At 47.3% G+C, this 17,214-nt stretch overlaps 1 long non-coding RNA gene and 1 pseudogene across 1 annotated transcript; both read right to left on the bottom strand.

The window, feature by feature from the left end:
- Window positions 1-1,311: 1,311 nt before the first annotated feature.
- LOC118354846 (uncharacterized) lies at window positions 1,312-6,520 on the bottom strand. Its single transcript, XR_004816153.2, has 3 exons — window positions 6,404-6,520; window positions 2,986-3,185; window positions 1,312-1,439 (listed from the first exon to the last, which is right to left on the bottom strand). It is a non-coding gene; the product is annotated as an uncharacterized LOC118354846 (long non-coding RNA).
- Window positions 6,521-14,650: 8,130 nt separating this feature from the next.
- On the bottom strand, window positions 14,651-16,746 carry LOC112671108 (protein SDA1 homolog; annotated as a pseudogene).
- Window positions 16,747-17,214: the final 468 nt, after the last annotated feature.

Below are 17,214 nucleotides of genomic sequence, written 5' to 3'. Positions count from 1 at the left end.
TGTTGTTGGAGCCAGATAAGAAATGAGAGTTGGTACTAATGGTTGCATCCAATCTATGCATTCTTTTGTCTCCAGTGGTTATTTTTTTTAAAAGATTTTCTCCTTTTTTATTTGAGAGAAAGAGAGAGAAAGTGCACATGCATGATCATGAGGTGGGGCGGGGAGGAGCAGAGGGAGAGGGAGAAGCAGACTCCCCACTGTGAGCAGAGAGCCTGAAATGGGGCTCCACCCCAGGACCCTGACATTATTCAGCACTAAGTCTGGCACATAGCAAGCTCTCTATAAATGTCTTACGTTGTTTTGAGATGGCATAGTTGAGTCAGCCTCCTCAGATTTTAGAGGTGGATGGGGGAATAATTACACCCTTATGGAGTAAGCCCTCCATTTTAGTGGGTTTCTCATTCTTAAACTGGAGAGAATATTAATGCAGAAGGGGAGCAGATATATTTATTCTTCAAGTCATTCTTACCATGTTTGAGTAAGAATGAACCCAAGTTCTAAGGGTGCAGAGGAGCCTGATCTAAAGCTATAAAACTCTTAAAATCCAGGTAAGTGTTTTGTTTTTAAAGATTTTATTTTTAAACATCTCTATACCCAACATGGGACTCAAACTCAGAACCCCAAGATGAAAAGTTGCTCGCTCCACCCTCCCAGCCAGCCACGTACCCTTTCAGATCAAAGTTTTTAAATTACATTCCTCAGCATATAAACAAACATCTCTAATCTGGAATACAGCTAATCTGGAAGATAAATGCAATAGATTGAATGAATGCAATAGATTAACTCTTGCAACAAGAGATTGAAGGAGAGAAAGACACAGGGAGAGAGAGAAGAAGCAAACACAGGTCTTATTGCGGCAACAGAAACCTGGAGAGGGGGTCCCCAGCTAAGGCTGGAGCCCTCGCCACTTACAGGCTGAGGGGTCCTTACAGGTTGGGGTTCAGGACGTGAGTGGCTAGAGTCCCTAAGGAAGATCACCTCATGGTTAGACTATTTTTTTGTTAAACAGGATGTTAGGTTTAGTGTTTTTTTGTTTTTTTTTTCCCCAGCAATAGTCTGGGTGCCCATCCTTATCTGAGAAATCTGCGCTCACGCTCTATTGAGGAGCATGTTCTCTAAATATGGGCAGTCACATGGTGGTGTGTGCTCACCCCCCTGGAGGCAGGCAGGAAGGCTAGGGCTCCCACCAGCCCTCTGTTCACTCTGCAGTGAGAGTGCAGCCCTTTGTCTCAGCTCCCATCGGGGCCCCTCCCAGCCAGGGTTATAAAGCCAGATACTCAGGGCCTGTGCACCTGTGGCTCTGTCCTGCCTTCTGCTCCCTGGTCGTGGGTGCAAGAGGAGTCTCAGCATCCCATCTCTACTGGTGGTGCTGGTGCTGTTGCCAGTGATGCTGGTGCAGTTCCTCTGCATCGGGCTGGGCATCTGGCAAGAAAGCACTCCTGAAAAGCAAAAGAAGAAACCTTGGGGACCGGTTTCAGGTGAGCTGTGAATTGGTGGGCCTCGGGGAGGTGAAGAGCAAGGCCCAGGGCCTCCCTTTAACCTCAGAGGTGATCATAGCCTTCACCCCCTCACCCCACTGTGTTTCCTCCCTCTCTGCCTCCTCTCCTTTGCTTCTTCCCCTTTTGTCCTTGCTCTTCCCTTTGTCCTTCCTCCCCCGCCTTCGATTTTACTTCACCTCCTTCCCACCTCAGTTTGAATCCCTGACACTCCCCAGTTCCTCAGGCTTTATTGCTGAGAGCCCTAAATTTGAGTGGAAAGGGAGCAAAGAAGATTTTGTGGATGGTGAAGGCAACGTGGGCTGCCCTTCGGGAGGGATTGGGAAGATGGTGATGGGTCCATATGAGTGGGGTTGGGGGAGCTACAGTGTAGGACCCGACCTTCCCCGGGCAGCACAGTCCATCCCTGGGAGTAGAGGGGGATCCTGTCTGTCCTCGGGCAGGCATGCCCCCTCCCAGGCATGAGCCAGGCACCCAGAAATCCCCAGCTTTCAGCCAGGCGGCTCATGAGGCCTGGGAACTGGCCACTGTCCAGGCTGCCAGGGCCCCAGAGAATGTGGTTCCTCCTGACCGACCTGTGGGAAGGCAGAGCCTGGAGAGCCTCGTGATGCCCAATTTCACTTTCCAATTCTAGTACATTTCCAGAATCTAAGAGTCTACGTCTATCAGATTTTTATGGCCAGTGGAGTTTGCCAGGCTGAGCCAAGTGCCACCCAGACTGCAGGGAGCCTGCAGAACTCTCTGACAGCCGCTGAAGGTAGGTGGGAAGGTAGGTGGGACGTGCAAAGTCACCTGAGTGATGTTTGCCTCATCTTGGGGCGGTAGTTCTCAGGAGCCCCGGGGGCAAAAGTGGAGAGCTCCAGAAGGGTGTTTTTCCTAAAAAGTTGAAAAAAGGGGTCCTGGCCAGAACACATCAGGGATATCCCCGTGGGTGGTGGTTTTAAGTAAATGTCACCATATCTCTAATCAGCTTGCTAGAATTTTACTCTGGAAACTCCCTACAGGGCTTGGCTTTAGGCTCTTCCTTGCAAACTCCACCATTAAGCACTGTGAAAAGAATCCTGTTCTGGGTTCTGGCACTGTTTGTAAAATTAGTGTTTCCATTGTTTGAGCCAGGGCTGAAATCAGTGTAACAGTATTTGATTATGATCTAAAGCATCACATGTGATAGTGAATAAAGTGACAGTGAAATCCTTTGAAAAAAAAAAAAAGTTGCAAAAGGGTCCTGGATCTGGTGCTGGACTGCCACCGACCCTTGACTGGACCAACAGACGTATCAGGAGAAGAAGTGCTTGTTGAGGGATCCCTGGGTCTTTGGGGAGTCCCCATGCAGACCCCAGGATGGGCGGGACTGGCTATAAAAGTTGTAGCAGAGCCTGTTTGTGGTGGTGCTTTTGGAAACTGGAGGCCTTGGTGGGGGCAAGGTGAGGGTTTGCGGGGAGATGGCCACTAGGGTGGCCATTGCAGGGTGGCTGGTGTCCCTTCTTACCTGGCAACTCAGGACTATGTGCCGTTTCTTCCTGTTGGCTGAATCACTCAGTCTTTCCACGGGTATGTATTGTTTACCTTGTAGATGACAAGCACTTGAACTTGCAGGCCACAAATCAGAGATGCTCTTTTCTTGTCTTCTTCTCCAGATAACAAGCTCCCGTATGGAGACCGGGACACTGGGCGTCTCTCCCTGCCTTTCTGCAAACCAAGGGTGCAAATTGGTTTGGATACCACGGTGACACTAGAAACAACCGTAGAGATTGGCCATTCTTTGAACTGGTGAGTTATTCACTTAGTCCTTTCTGTGCTCCTGTAGCCTCAAAGGACGGGGCCATCCTGCCCCAGCACCGTTCAAGGCCTGAAGCCTGCCCTGCTCAGCTGTGGCTGTTGACATGTCCACAGCTTGACCCAGCAGATCAAGGCTTTCTGCTTCCCGCCACCCTTGGTGCTCTTTCTCTCAGATTCCTGTGTCAACCTCCCCTTTTCTCTCTGCACCTCCAACCCTCCCTCCCTCCCCTATCACTGGCTGCCAGATAGCAAGCTTTCCTCTTCCCTCTTTTCCTTCCTTCAACCCATATTTTCTGCTGGCTAAGCCTGGGAACTAGATGATGATTATAGAACAGTGAATAAAACAGACCTGCTCCCTGCCCTCAGGGTGCCTTTGGTTTAGAGGCTCCTTTGGTGCCAGGCTGATCAGAGCCACAGTGGCTCCAGTGTCTTGCCTCCCTCTTATTCATAGAACTTAGGGCTGGGAGGGACTCCTTCACCAGCCCCTCTGGTACGTACACACACACACACACACACACACACACACACACACACACTCTCTCTACTTCCTCGGTCTTTCCCCCTTTCCACTATGTAGCTTTTTTTCTTAAGGAATGTGTCTTTTTAAGTTGGTGTTATTTGGAATCTTTGTTTTTATGTTTAACTCATGTAACTAAAATATTCAGTTTAGAAAAAGTATAAAATAGTGGCCAGAATAGACATCACTAGCCATCTCATCTTCTCATGTAGAGACATACCTTGTTTTAGTGTTTGGGGTATATACCTTTAATTTATCACAATTTACTTAAAGTACCTTATTCTCCTGATGTCAAGATTTGCTCTTTATCTTTGGCTTTAAGCGGTTTGGTGGTTCTGGTGGTGATGTTGTGTGTACTCCTATGTGAGAATCTTTTAGCTTCTTTGGATCTGTGTTTTGATGTTTTTCATTATTTTTGGAAAGTGTTGGCTTTTATGTTTTTAAGTATATAATATTCCATCCCATTTTCTCTTTCTTCTATGTCTGGGAAACTAATCACATCTGTAGAATATTTTGTATTATCAAACGGCTATCAGATGTTATGTGCTGGTTTCTTCTTTCTATTATTAATTTTATTATTATTATGTCTCCTCATGTTTCTATTTCCTATTGCCCAGTCTTCAAGTTCACTGCTTCTTTCCTCTCCTGTATTGAGTCTACTGATGAGCCCAGCACAGAAATTCTTTACCTCTGATACTGTGTGATTTTATTTCTACCCATGGACTCTTTCTTAGAAATTCCATCTCTCCTTTCAAATTCTTCATCTATTTGTGCATCCTGTTTTAACTTTCAGCCAGCCAGTTTCTGTTGCTTTAAAAAGCTACCCTAAAACCTCTTTTCCTTTTGTATAACATTCAGCTCAAGGACAAAAACCATTTTGTGGCAGGATACCAGCTGACCTGCTAAACCTTTTTGTCTTTCCTCTCTCCTTTCTCAAAATAGCTCCCACATTCTTCCAAGAAGTTTCCAGTCCATTTTATGCCTGGCCTCAGGGAGAATTTTTTGGCAAGCACAGAGTTGTTTGAGAACAACCTCCCCCCACCTGCTGGTTTATCTGGAAGCCTGAAGCCCTTTGCAGGATTACCTAGCTAGTGGGGAGAGCAGTGAATGCCTTGGGGGCTGTGAGAGAATGGGATCGTTTCTTCCCACCTTGATTTTGGCAGCGCCTGAAGGAGCAGGTGACCTCACAGGGACATGGTCCACTGGGAAAGGTGGCCCCTCATCTCTGTGGATTTCAGCTCTGGCAGGAACCAGTGAGGCCCCGAGCATGAAACTAAAACAGGAACCAGGAGCTTCAGCAGAGGCAAATATTTCTGCTGTAAGTTCAGGCAAAAATTAATGAACTTCCACTGATGTGTCTCTTCTTTAGACACTCCTCCTGAAGGAAATGAGAGAAGCCCCAGAAATAACAGAGATGGATGTTTTTACCATCCAGGTAGGTGGTGATGGAGTGTCAGATTATAGATGACTTCAAGAGAGTGAGAAATAAGGTATTTCTTGGACACCAGGTTATAATGACAACAAATTCACACACACCACACCACCCATACTTCCTTTTCTAATAAAACTTTCAGAGAACCCTCATAAATCTCTTTAAGTAGATTTATATTCAATTCAGATGAGCGTGAGCCCCTCCTGGTTTCCTAAGTCTTTGTCAATACCTCCACTGAATGTTGGACAGCTAAGGTCCTTCCACTATGCCATGCTCTCCCTGGTCCTATATTTTCTGCTAAACAAGGCTGTGTGATGGGTCTCTGGGAAGGATGAGGACAGGATGGGAATTTTCTCATGACCTCCTGTTAACTCAAATTTTGTACCTAAGGAATTAAGGAGGTATCATAAGTGTGGCAGCCAGTGTAGCACCTGTTTTCAGTCAGAACCTGTTTGCTAGCCCTGCCTACCCTACACTCAGAGATGTGCGAAGGCAGGACTCACTTGTAGTGCAGACTGCTAGTGGGGCGGTGGTCTTCTTCCAGGACTGTCTACCAAGGGAAATGCCATCCAAAGCAGCTGCTTCCAGACCCATGCCCCCACAGCCCCTCTCTGGGATGTTGAGCTAATTGGAGCCCAGAGAAGGATAGGCCAACAAGAAAGTGCCCACGACTCTGACTGTTTCCTAAGGAATGAAGAACAGGTAGACTGTGATGTTGGTTATAGTGTGCACCTGCTCGTTGAGGCAGCAGGATGCCAGCCCCTACTTATCTCTTCTTGTACCCTATTCCTCAGAAGGCAGAGATTAGGGTGATGGTCGTTATGGTCTTGGTCTCTGTGTTCCTTCCTAGTCCTGCTACTTGGAACTCATGCTCATTTGATAAGGGCCTGAGCAAAAATGTTCTGTTTCTGATCCTGAGGGAGACAGGGAAGACTGACAAGGGCAGAGGGTGTCGTATCTTGAGCACAACATGCCCTTCCTGACCAGGGACTCGGCCTTAGAGGAGAGCCTGATGCTCTCCCTCCAGAGGGAGGGAAGGTGGGGGGAAGTAATCCAGACAGAGAAACATGGTGAAAGGATGGGAGAAAAGTGAGCCCAGGGTTTAACTCTCATCAGAGGCAGATGAGGAGGAGGACAGGCTGAGGGAAATAAAGGGTGGCATTCATTCAGGAGACGTACCTGCTCAGGAGAGGCCTGTGTCCCCACTTCGCAGCGAGCTAGGCTGTCCCAACTAGAGAGGTGCCTGTGCATGTGCTCTTTAGTACCTTCAAAAACAGAATGCTGAGCTCTCTTCCCATCCCGAGAAAAGTGATCTCATTGGCGCTCACAAAGCAGAGAGCAGCCTTAAAGGTTGGCTTCCCTGTTGAACCGGAGACAGAAATGTCATCAGGTTTGATTAACTGTCTGTGGCTAAGCTGCTGCACATCCAAGCCCAGCTGGGCTCTTCCCAGGAAAGAGATGCTGGAATAGGAAAGGGTTTTGTGTCTGCTCTGCTGGTGAGGACTTGCGGATTCAAAACATCAAGTAACTGTCCTGATTCACAATACTTTACAGAAACAAAATTAAGCCTCAGCTTAGTTAAGACTCAGATTTTCTCTGTCCCTCTGGCCCTGCCGAGGCCCTCTGAGCCTCCAAGGACAGTGCCAGGCCCTCACTCTCGCCACATCCCCAGCACCCCGCTGGAAATACCCAATACAGCTTTTAGCAATGAAGTTCTAGAACTTGTTAGTGAGAAAGTGAAAATAAGCTTTGTTTTACAGTTTACTAGAAATTACAGAAAACCACAAGATGGGAAATTCAGAAGGTTCAGGAGGCAGAGGGCTAAAAAGGGAGGCATCTGGCCCTCATTGTTCTCATCTAATTTATTTACTTAATTTAGCAGCAGGATGGAAACAAGCTGAGCTGTCACTTGTATGAAATCCTTGGAAGTGCCAACACGGGGTCCCCAACACTGCTGGGTTCCAGGTGACTCCGATACACCTGTGCCTCACAGTCCTGGCTCCAAGGTGGTGAGGAACATCTTTACCAGAGCAACAGACCATCTATTCCAAGTCTGGAGCTTAGCAACATGAAAAAACAAACAAAACACATAATAAGTAAATACCAATGGAGAGAGATCTTTGAAATGACTTCTGCCTCTTCAAAATGCAACAATGACAAAAATGGAGAGAGTTGAGACCACACAGACAATGGCCATGTGGCCACCTCTGTCGTGTTTGTGGCTGCCTGACTCACACCTGTGACAGCTGGAGAGCTTGTCCAGAGGCCCGTCATGAGCCTCACTTAGGGAGCCTTCCGGAGGTGTCCCTACCTGCGTGTCCCTTGGCGGTCAGCATCTCAGGCTCCTCCAGCTGTGATGTTTCTGCTCTGCTCCATCCCTGGGCCCTCTCCATCCTCACACCTGAACTCAGGGACCTGAGGATTTGGGTGGGGGCAGGGGGAGGAGTCTTCACCTCTCACAGAGTCAGAACACAGTGAGCAAGGCCGCCCCCTGCAGGCAGCCTCCGGGGTGAGAGCATGCATTCAGCCTGGCCCCCTGTTCACCTGGTGTGGGTGCTGGGCAGGCATCTGGCCTCATGGTGAGCCAGAGGCTTCTCCTCCTTCCTGGGGTTGTGGGGGTGTGTGGGCAGACTATGGCTTGCCACCCGAAGGCACAGCTCACTTAGATGGCCTGCGGGGCTTACATGTTCCCCTGCCCTCCCTCAGACCCCCATGACTTATGCCAGGATTTCTTTTTTTTTTTTTTTTTTTCCAGGATTTCTTTAGAGACATGCAGTCAACCTGAAATTCTCCTCCCTAGTCCCTGGCTCTCTACGCCCAAGGAAATACCTGTCTCTGTGACCACTGTCCTCCAGAAGGTGCTGTTGGGTGGAAGCCCGGTGTCCACGGATTTCTGTCTCAGCACATGGAGGCCCCTGGGAAACATAGGTTCCTCCAAGCAACTCTGCCCCAGGCCTGCTCACCCCTAACCAGGAAAATCCCCAGTTTATTTGGAAATTCTGCATCCATGCACATGGGGTATGGTGCCCTAGACTCTCTCTCATGGTTACTGAGGATTCCAAGTTCGACTCTCCCTGGACTCACGACCTCACCCCACTTCACCTTTATGCCTTCCTTTGTGCCTAGGATGACACCCGCCCCCCCCACGAGGAGTGTGACCCCTTTACCTTCAAAGTGATAAAGGGTATTTGTTCACATGGGGATTTCGAGAAGGTAGGGTTTCAGAGAAGGATTTTTACCCAAGGGGCTGGACTGCCCTTCCCACTGCTCTCACATTCCCTCCCCTTCTTTGCTCCTGAGCTCTAGGAGCCTCGGGCCTGGCCAGAACCTTCGTCATGTCACTAGGAGGACAACTGTCTTCTCATCCCCCATCCCGGTGCTGGTCCTTCCTCCCAGATTTACCCACTCAACCGTCTCTCTACAAAAACAAGGCTCTCAGCTTTTAGAAATGGAAATGATTGAAGGTTCTTTGTCCTTCCTCAGCAGCAAGACGTCAATCAGCCTCAAGACAAAGCCAGGTCACTTGGAAGTCACCGTTTTCAGTGCTTCCGTTTGTCTCTGTCACAGCATCATTTTCATTGAATGAAGCTATAATCCGTGTTCCTGCCAAAGTCTCCGATTCCTCCAAAAGCTTTCTCTCCAGAATTCAGAAGGGAGTCCTTGAACTCCTACCATGGGGAAGGCTCTCTGCAAACCTGAGGTCCACCTGTAGGAGGCAGCACAGGGCAGGGTCCGACTGTTGCCACCACAGGACAAGCTGGGGAGCCTCCTTCCCACCCCCACCTTTTCTGAAGCTTGCCAGGCTGCCCAGTCCCAGCTGGGACTCCTGACCCATGAGACTGCTCCCAGACGCCGCAGGGGGTGCTGCCCACCCTGCCCTGGTTTGGGAGGCTGGGTCTCAGGGGTGATCTCAGAGTTCTTTTGACAATTGTGCATCTGGCTTCTCTTGATTGCCCAATTCGGTGGAAAAGACAGACATAAAAATGGGGGCACCAGATATAGGCGCTGTAGTTTCCACAACCTGGCGCTTGGTCTAAGACGGCGAAGCCGTGACTGCCCCAGTGGTAGACCTAGAGCTTCCACTGGAGGCTCCGGGGCCTCCTCCGGGGCACCTGGTAACCAGTTGGGGATAAGTGCTCAGGAGGAATGGGTTCTCCCTGCTGAAGGTGACCTGCTGTAGGTTGTGCCCAAGGGATGACATATATGTAGGAATTTGATTTTTTTTTGGACAGATTTTATTTATTTAAAGATTTTAATTTATTCATGAGAGACACACAAAGAGAGACACAGCAGAGAGAGAAGCAGGCTCCATGCAGGGGCCTGACATGGGACTCGATGCCGGGTCTCCAGGATCAGGCCCTGGGCTGAAGGTTGCGGTAAACCACTGAGCCACTGGGGCTGCCCTGGACAAATTTTATTTTTAAGGAAGCTCTACACCCACTGTGGGGCCCAGACTCACAACCCCGACATCAGGAGTCCCAGGCTCCACTCACTGAGGGCCTCACGTGCCCCACCCGGGAATTTCATAGTTTTAGTCATCCAGGAATGGAAGCGTGCTTATCACTCGAAGCTAATTTTCACATTATTTTCACATCACATTTCAGGATCCGTGGTGCCTGGAGCCCAGCTGAGCTCGCAGAAGGCTCTGCCCAGAGCTGAGCCCCTAGCCTTTCAGACCACACCTGCTAGGATTTGAGTGGAAAACCCCAGCCCTTAATCCTGTCCCAATTCCAAGGGGGAACGTCAGCGGCAGGGAGCAAGTCCCAGCCCCTGTGGGTGGGGCCGGTCTGCTGCTTTGGTCCCTTCCCCAGTGGCAGGTGCATGGGAATTGGGGGGTGGGGTGCACCCGGGGCCTTCTCTCGGCCGGGACACAGTAATATCCCCTGTTACCACCCACACGTAGGTGCACCTGTCTGTCTCCTCTTGTGTGGATGAAGGCTTTCCCTGATGGGATTCTTGGAGGCCAAAAAGCCATAAAAGCTGGTGTGCTTGCGTGAGCACTCGGAGCTCTCAGAGCACCTGCCACCAAACCCAAAGATTCCTGAGTTCAGATGAGCTGATTGTGGAACCGGTCATATTGGCCGTAGGTCACACCAACCTCAAGAAATTTCTGTGTGAGGAGGAGCCCCAGAAAACACTGCACGGTCCCTTTAGGGGATTAGATCGGGTCTCAGAAACCCAGACGGTGAGCAAAATAGATGCTTCAACTCTAAAGGCTCAAATGAGCCTCCTTCGGGCACACCTGCTGAACTTCTGCCTAAAACTATGGTCCTGGAAGCGACACCTATCTACGAGAGTGAAAAAATGTGACTACATCCTGAAACCTCGTTTTGGTAACCGTCCCGTTGAGGGACCCAAGTATGGTGCTCTGCACCCATTTGGGACCAGATTTGGGCTGACGGAAATGTGGGTGGAACTGCATTGGCGGCTAAGTGTCCAACTGAACTGCTGCCAGCCTTCAGGACGGTGACAGGCCGCTGGGAAGAACTTTCCCGAATGTAAGAAAATGTAAGGAGTGCACTTTGAAGTCGGGCTTTCAGAATGAAGCAAACAGGTTGCGATACCTATTTTACTTGGCATAAGGAAGCTTCCAAAAGGCCTCAGAATTCCAAAGTCGTTTCATTGAGAGATTCCTGCAACACCCCCACGAGAAACTACAGACAGGGCTTGTTCAATCCGGCCAGCAAGTGTTGCTGTTTGTCCCACATATGACTACAAAGTACGTCTGTGATCAGAAATTGGCCAGATTGCAGAGCCTGATAGCATTAAAAGAAGTTGAAGCAGAAAGAAAGTATGTGTCCTCCCCTCAACTAAATTGGAGCCAGGTACCCGCAGGATCAGGAATGCCTCCCCAACCTTCCTGGGGCATTTACTGAAAAAGAGAATGTAGCTACAGGGTGAGCCCACCTACGAGAACATTGAAGCTGCAACGCAATTCCTGGAGCAACTGAGAGTCCCTGGCCTCCTCTTACAAATCTTTGTAGCCCTGGAATGCAGCTCTGGAGGCAAGCCTAAGTTGCATATTACATGATGCCATTTTAGCACTTGGCCGGCCAACGTCCCCTGTTTACCCCAAAGGGCTGGGAATCTGCGCTCTCGCTTGGGGCCCTGAGACGTCAATGTCATAAATGTCACAGGACAAACTTCAAGGAGGAGATTACACCATAAGTTGGAACTCCTTCTGGAACCTGGGCAACCGGGCAACCCTGAGGAGGGAGTGTGTGGTCTCTGTTTCGTCTGTCTGTGGGTCTGTACACCTGTGTTGTGGATGCCGGTATTTGCTGCCTCCACATGGAATCACCAAAGTTCATTCTCCAAGAACACACGGGAGGGACGTGAAGAAAATCCAGCACTTACCCGAATTAAGACTTGGTAGAAATCCTCAGGGTGATCATGGGAACCGACCCCACGACTTTTCAGGTTCATGTGCTCTGGGATCATCTTTGGCAAAGAAAAGGTAGTTTCCGTTTGGTTGGATGGAAACAGGCCCGTCTTCAGACTTACCCACGTTAACTATCACGCAGATGGTCAGACAGGCTCATGTTCTCTCTCAGGTGATTTGTCAGTATTGAGAACAGCCTGGAATGATGGCCGGCTTGTCTCAGGCCTCATGAAGTTGTTGTAGTGGCCTAACAGAACTACTAAGAACAAGGAAGTTCAATAGATAGAGAGAGCACAGGGCGCCAGGGTGGCTCGGCTGGTTAAGAGTCTGCCTTGGGCTCAGGTCATGGTCCCGGGGTCCTGGGATCCAGGAAGTGTCAGGCTCCCTGCTCAGGGGGGAGCCTGCTTCTCCAACTCCCTCTGCTTCTCCTGCTTATGCTCTCTGTCAAATAAATAAATAAAGTCTTAAAAAAAAAAAAGAAATAACAAAGACACTGTTAGATGTATTTTTAATTTTTTTAAAGATTTTATTTATTCATGAGAGAGAGAGTGAGAGGCAGAGACATATTCAGAGGGGAAGGGTTCCCTAAAGGGAACCTGGTATGAGATTTGATCCCAGGACCCCAGGATCATGACCTGACCCAAGGCAGATGCTCAACCACTGAGCCACCCAGGCACCCCTAGATGGACTTTTTAAAACTTTCTCCAAATCTTTGGGTCTTCTGAGCTTTAATTGATTTTAAGTTAAATCAAATGATAGGCATTCATTAACTGTCCAGGTCAATACAAATAAGATGAAAGGTTAAAACATTAATTGCTAATCCTTAGCTTGCTTGATACCTGGGATTATTAGTAAACTTGTTAAAAACCCTGAAAAAAATTCACCAGAAGAAAATATGTTTCCAGAAATTATAAAATATAATCATAAATCTGCCAAGCCCCAGAATGCTAATAATATAAAAAGACTGTTCATGCTTGTGTACTCTCTATTTTCATGAAAAATTAAGGTTCCTAAGGGTGAAAAATTCTAACATATCTAATTAAAGCAACCAGAAGAAATCAAGGAAGTTTGTCCTAATGCAAGGAAATTAGGTTGTGTGTTTTCAATAACGGACAGTTATAAAGGAGGCTCATGTTCTCTCTCAGATAATTTGTCAGCAAGAACAGCCTGGAATGATGGCCGGCTTGTCTCAGGCCTCATGAAGTTGTTGTGAGTGGCCTAACAGAAAGGCATTTTTTTGTTGAGGGAAAAGAAAGGAATTTTGTCCTAAGAGAGGCTAATTATTGAAAGTGGGAAAGAGAGAAAAAAAAAAAGGACAAAATGTGAATATCAAAGTTGTAGAAGGTTTATAAAAAGGAAACTTTGGAAAGAAATTTTAATGTGTGGTCAAGGCAGAAGGCTTTTAATTAAGTGAAATGAGTTTTAGATTTATTTATTTGAGAAAGAGTGGGAAGGGGCAGAGCAAGAGACCTTTAAACATTTTTTTAAAGATTTATTTATATTTTTATTTTTTAGAGGGAGAGAGCGTGAGCCTGGGGTAGGGGTGGCGGAGGATGGTTAGAGAGATAGAAGCAGACTCAGGGCCCTGAGATCAGGCCCTGAGCTGAAATCAAGAGGCAGTGGCTTCACCCACTGCACCACCCAGGGGCCCCAGAGGTAAATGGGTGCAAAACCAGAACTAGTTTTCTCTCTGTTAAAAGGACAAAGTCTTCATTGAACCAACACTTGAGCTATTGGTCTGCTCTTGGTAAGAGATTGTAAAGGTTTTTCTTTATATTTTTAAGTCATCCACCAGGAAAGCGAAGATTGTGGGTTTTCCTCAATACGTGATGCGTGAAAATGTCTTTAACTGTTTTAATTTTTCTTTCTTTAAACAGAAAAGCTCCAATTCACCTGCTACTCCATCCGGCAGTAACATCCTCGGACTTGCCTCCCGCAGAAGCTGTCAGGCCACCACGCTTGGACACCCACCGAGCTTCTCTTTCCCCATTTACCAATTCAAGATACACGTGCCTTTTTTTTTTTTTTTAAGATTTTATGTATTTATTCATGAGAAACACAGAGAGAGAGAGACAGAGACACAGGCAGAGGGAGAAGCAGGCTCCATGCAAGGAGCCGGATGTGGGACTCGATCCTGGATCTCCAGGATCATACCCCAGGCTGCAGGCGGCGCAAAACCGCTGCGCCACCGGGGCTGCCCTACACGTGCCTTTAATGCCCGGGGCACCCATAGATGCAACGGGCATCTTAGGGGCACGCAAAACTCTTTGCATAATGATGTGACCAGCTATTGCTCTTGCCTCTTCCTCTTCCCCGGATGAGCAACTTGCTATCTGTGAATGAAGAAAATTCCTGAGCACTTTCTCTGCCTGGAGTAGCACCCACCATTGTGCCAAAGAGTGGAGGCCAGGTTTGTGACACTGACACTCACGGGCCTCTTTAGCAAAAAGTGAGAGAACAGGTGCACAGGGTGGTATTCTCTCGCTACCTTGACCCAGGTGCACCTGAGGAAGCAGGTGAGTGAGGCTTGAGACTCCCCACGGAAAGGCCTTCCAGGCAGAGGGAGTAGCAAGGGTAAATGTCCTGAGGCAGACTTTGCTTGGGAGTTTGCTTGAATAGCCAAGAGGCCCAGAGAGTCTGGAGTGGCCAGGGTCGCAGCAGTAGGCAGGAGAGAACCACTGGGAGCCCGCATCTTGCAGGGCCTGCCAGCCCGCTAAGGGTTCCAGCTTGACTCTAAGTGCACTGGGGAGCCAGGGGAAGGTGTTGAACAGGGGAGTGACTGACCTGATCCGCCCATGGTGTCCCTGGAGCATCTGCCTGAGGGTGTGCAGGACACAGTGTGGCAGGGAGTAGGAGGGCCAGACCGGAGGGAGGCAGGGAGACCGGACAGGAGGCTGCTTCTGTTCTTTTCTTTTCTTTTCTTTTCTTTTCTTTTCTTTTCTTTTCTTTTCTTTCTTTCTTCTTTTTTCCTTCAGGACTTTTTAATGTAAACATTCTTAAAAAAAAAAAAAAACATTCTTGATTAACTAATTTTCAAAATAATGTACAAATTTAGCATTCTTCTTGGAATGGAAGACTTGCTCGGAGGTTACTTCATTCTTTTTCTCTTTTTCAAAAGTGCATCTCGTAGTGCCAGCTGCTTTTCTCGGAAGGAACGCTTGTTTTTTGACCAGACGTTATGGCTATATCGCATCATCATAAAGTTCTTCTGTTTTTTCTTCTCTTTATTAGTGGAACTGGAAAATGGGTTCATTTTGGTTTTCTTCCTCACAAATTCTTTTCGGTCTGTCTTTCCAGCCACTGCTGTTGCTAGTCTTGTCTCCTTGTCAGATTTTGGCTTTCTATTGAAGGCGTTCAATGTCCCGAAGAGAAAGTAACTCACCCCTGGGCTCCTCATCACTATCTATTTCAATATATTTCCTCTTTTGGGCTTTCCCTGGGGTAGCGTCGAGTTCTTTCCTCATTTGGGCTATGCGGATTTTCTGGAAGTCTTCCTGAGTTAGAACTCGGCTCGTGCTAATGGCTGCAGCTTTGGCTTTCTGCTCCTCCATGGGCATCCTGTTGAGCTTCTTGAATATTTCTTGCTGCTCTTCATCAGAAGAATGATGCACATCAACCCACTCACCATCAGCATCTGCCTCCTCACTGAGACTGGTACATTCCCACCCATCTTCAACATTTTCAGCATTCTCTTCTTTTCCAACTTCTAGAACTTCTGCTCCTGGAATGTAATCTTTAGCATCTAATTCTCCATATTCTTACACTCTTGCTTCCATGGAGGCCTCTGTAGGCTTACCCCGGAATTTCTTCTGCAACATCTTAGGATTCAGTGTTCGGAAGAGCTGAATCAAAGTTCTAGCAGACATCATCACATTCTTATCTGTGTGTTTTATACTGAGCTAGGTCTTGGAGAAGTTCTTCAGTCATGACTAGAAGACATCGAGCTGTTATCTCTTTTATAGCATTGATTCCTACTGTCATGACCTCCCCAGAGTTCTTGTCGGTGACAAAATTGTTGGCCACACTCATGAGCACTGACTGAATGATCTCTGGGGGTACTAAGTGATGAGATAGATGCTTGGGCAGCAACAGAAGGATCTTTGTTACTTCTCTTTGGTGGGGCTGCAGAAATCTTTGTACAAAGGGATAGAAGTTGAAGAGAAAAAGCTCATGAATTCCCACCAATCTGGAGATGAGGTTCATGAGCATCATTTTCACCTCAAACCTCTCCGTAGAGCTCTCTAGTTGTTTTAATAATTTTCTGCAAAATCTTGGGGATCATGAATCAAATGAATAGCTGAAAAGTTAAACACCTCTGGTTTCTTCTTTTTTTGTTTCTTGAGCACTTTCATAGCCTTTTCCAACCTTTTCTTGTGTTTGGAGCTTTTCTTCCCCGTGGCATATTGCACTAGCAGGTCTCTTGCTGTTGGTCCTTCATCCTCGGATTCTGAGTCGCTGTCCTGTTTCTCCTCTTCATCTTTGCCAAAGAAAAATGTCAAAGCAGCAACTAATATCTTGGTGACCTTAGAGAAACATGCAGTTGTGATCACACTGACAATTTTGTCATCATTCCAGATGTTTCTTCTGTAGAGTTCAGTCATCACATCCAAAGATATCTTGGCTGCAGTTGCATTGCTATCTCTTAACATGGTGTACATGAAATTCTGCAACACAATATTCACTTTATTGTTCTTGTGTTTTGCATTTATATTCTCGATATCAGTGACAATATGTGTGTATAAAGTCTTTCGCAGAAGCTTATCATGGCAATGCAGAAGTTCAAGAAGAGTTCTAGCAAACTTGATGGATTGATGAGATTCTTATTTCTCAGCAAGATCAAAGCTTTGCAAAATGTCATTCGAAGATCTGGATCCAAGACAGCATGATTGTAGGAGAGAAGATCTTTCAGCTCTTGAGGAAAGTTACTTAAATGTTCTGGGTAGCAGTGACCAATCTGGGCTCTGCCAGTTCTTTGCTAGGTTTATTTGGTTGTAATTTAAAAATCTCCACATTGGATTTGTAGTGATTATACTGCTGTAGAAACTCCTCGACGTAAGCTGGCGGATCCCGCTTGATCAGATTCTGTAACTGTGACAGGTTGCTGGGCAGCTTGTTATTGTTTCTGTTACACATGTTGGTTGCTGAGTGGCTCGCAAGAAGCGGTCTGAAGAAGCACCTCACCGCTAGCCCTTTTCTTTTCTTTTCTTTTCTTTCTTTTTCTTTCTTTTTCTCTTTCTTTTCTCCATTTACTCCTCTGTGGATCTGATACATTTTTTAAAAACAGAATCTTCAAAATTTCTATTACATAAAATAAAAAAATTCTATGATTATTTGTGGGTACATTAACAGCTATGAAAGACTCCATTTCTGTGTATTTATCTTTTTACAGAATTAGGTGTTTGAATAAAGGCAGAGATCTCTCTTGTCTGTCTTCCAGAATCCAGGCAGACCCCCTGAGCACTGTGGGCATTACTGCTCTACTGTCTTCAGCAGCTGGTGCTGTTCCTGACAAGAACAGTGTTGGTTCAATGATTCTGCAGTGGATCTGCTCTTCTCTCTAGGAAGGGGTCATTCGTTATCTTCCTTATACTTGCCGAATGTACTGGAA

Source organism: Canis lupus, chromosome 5 (genome assembly GCF_003254725.2).
Source record: "Canis lupus dingo isolate Sandy chromosome 5, ASM325472v2, whole genome shotgun sequence".
NCBI classification, from domain to species: Eukaryota; Metazoa; Chordata; class Mammalia; order Carnivora; family Canidae; genus Canis; species Canis lupus.
The sequence above is the reverse complement of the archived record's forward strand: the minus strand, read 5'-3'. Positions and strand labels throughout refer to the sequence as shown.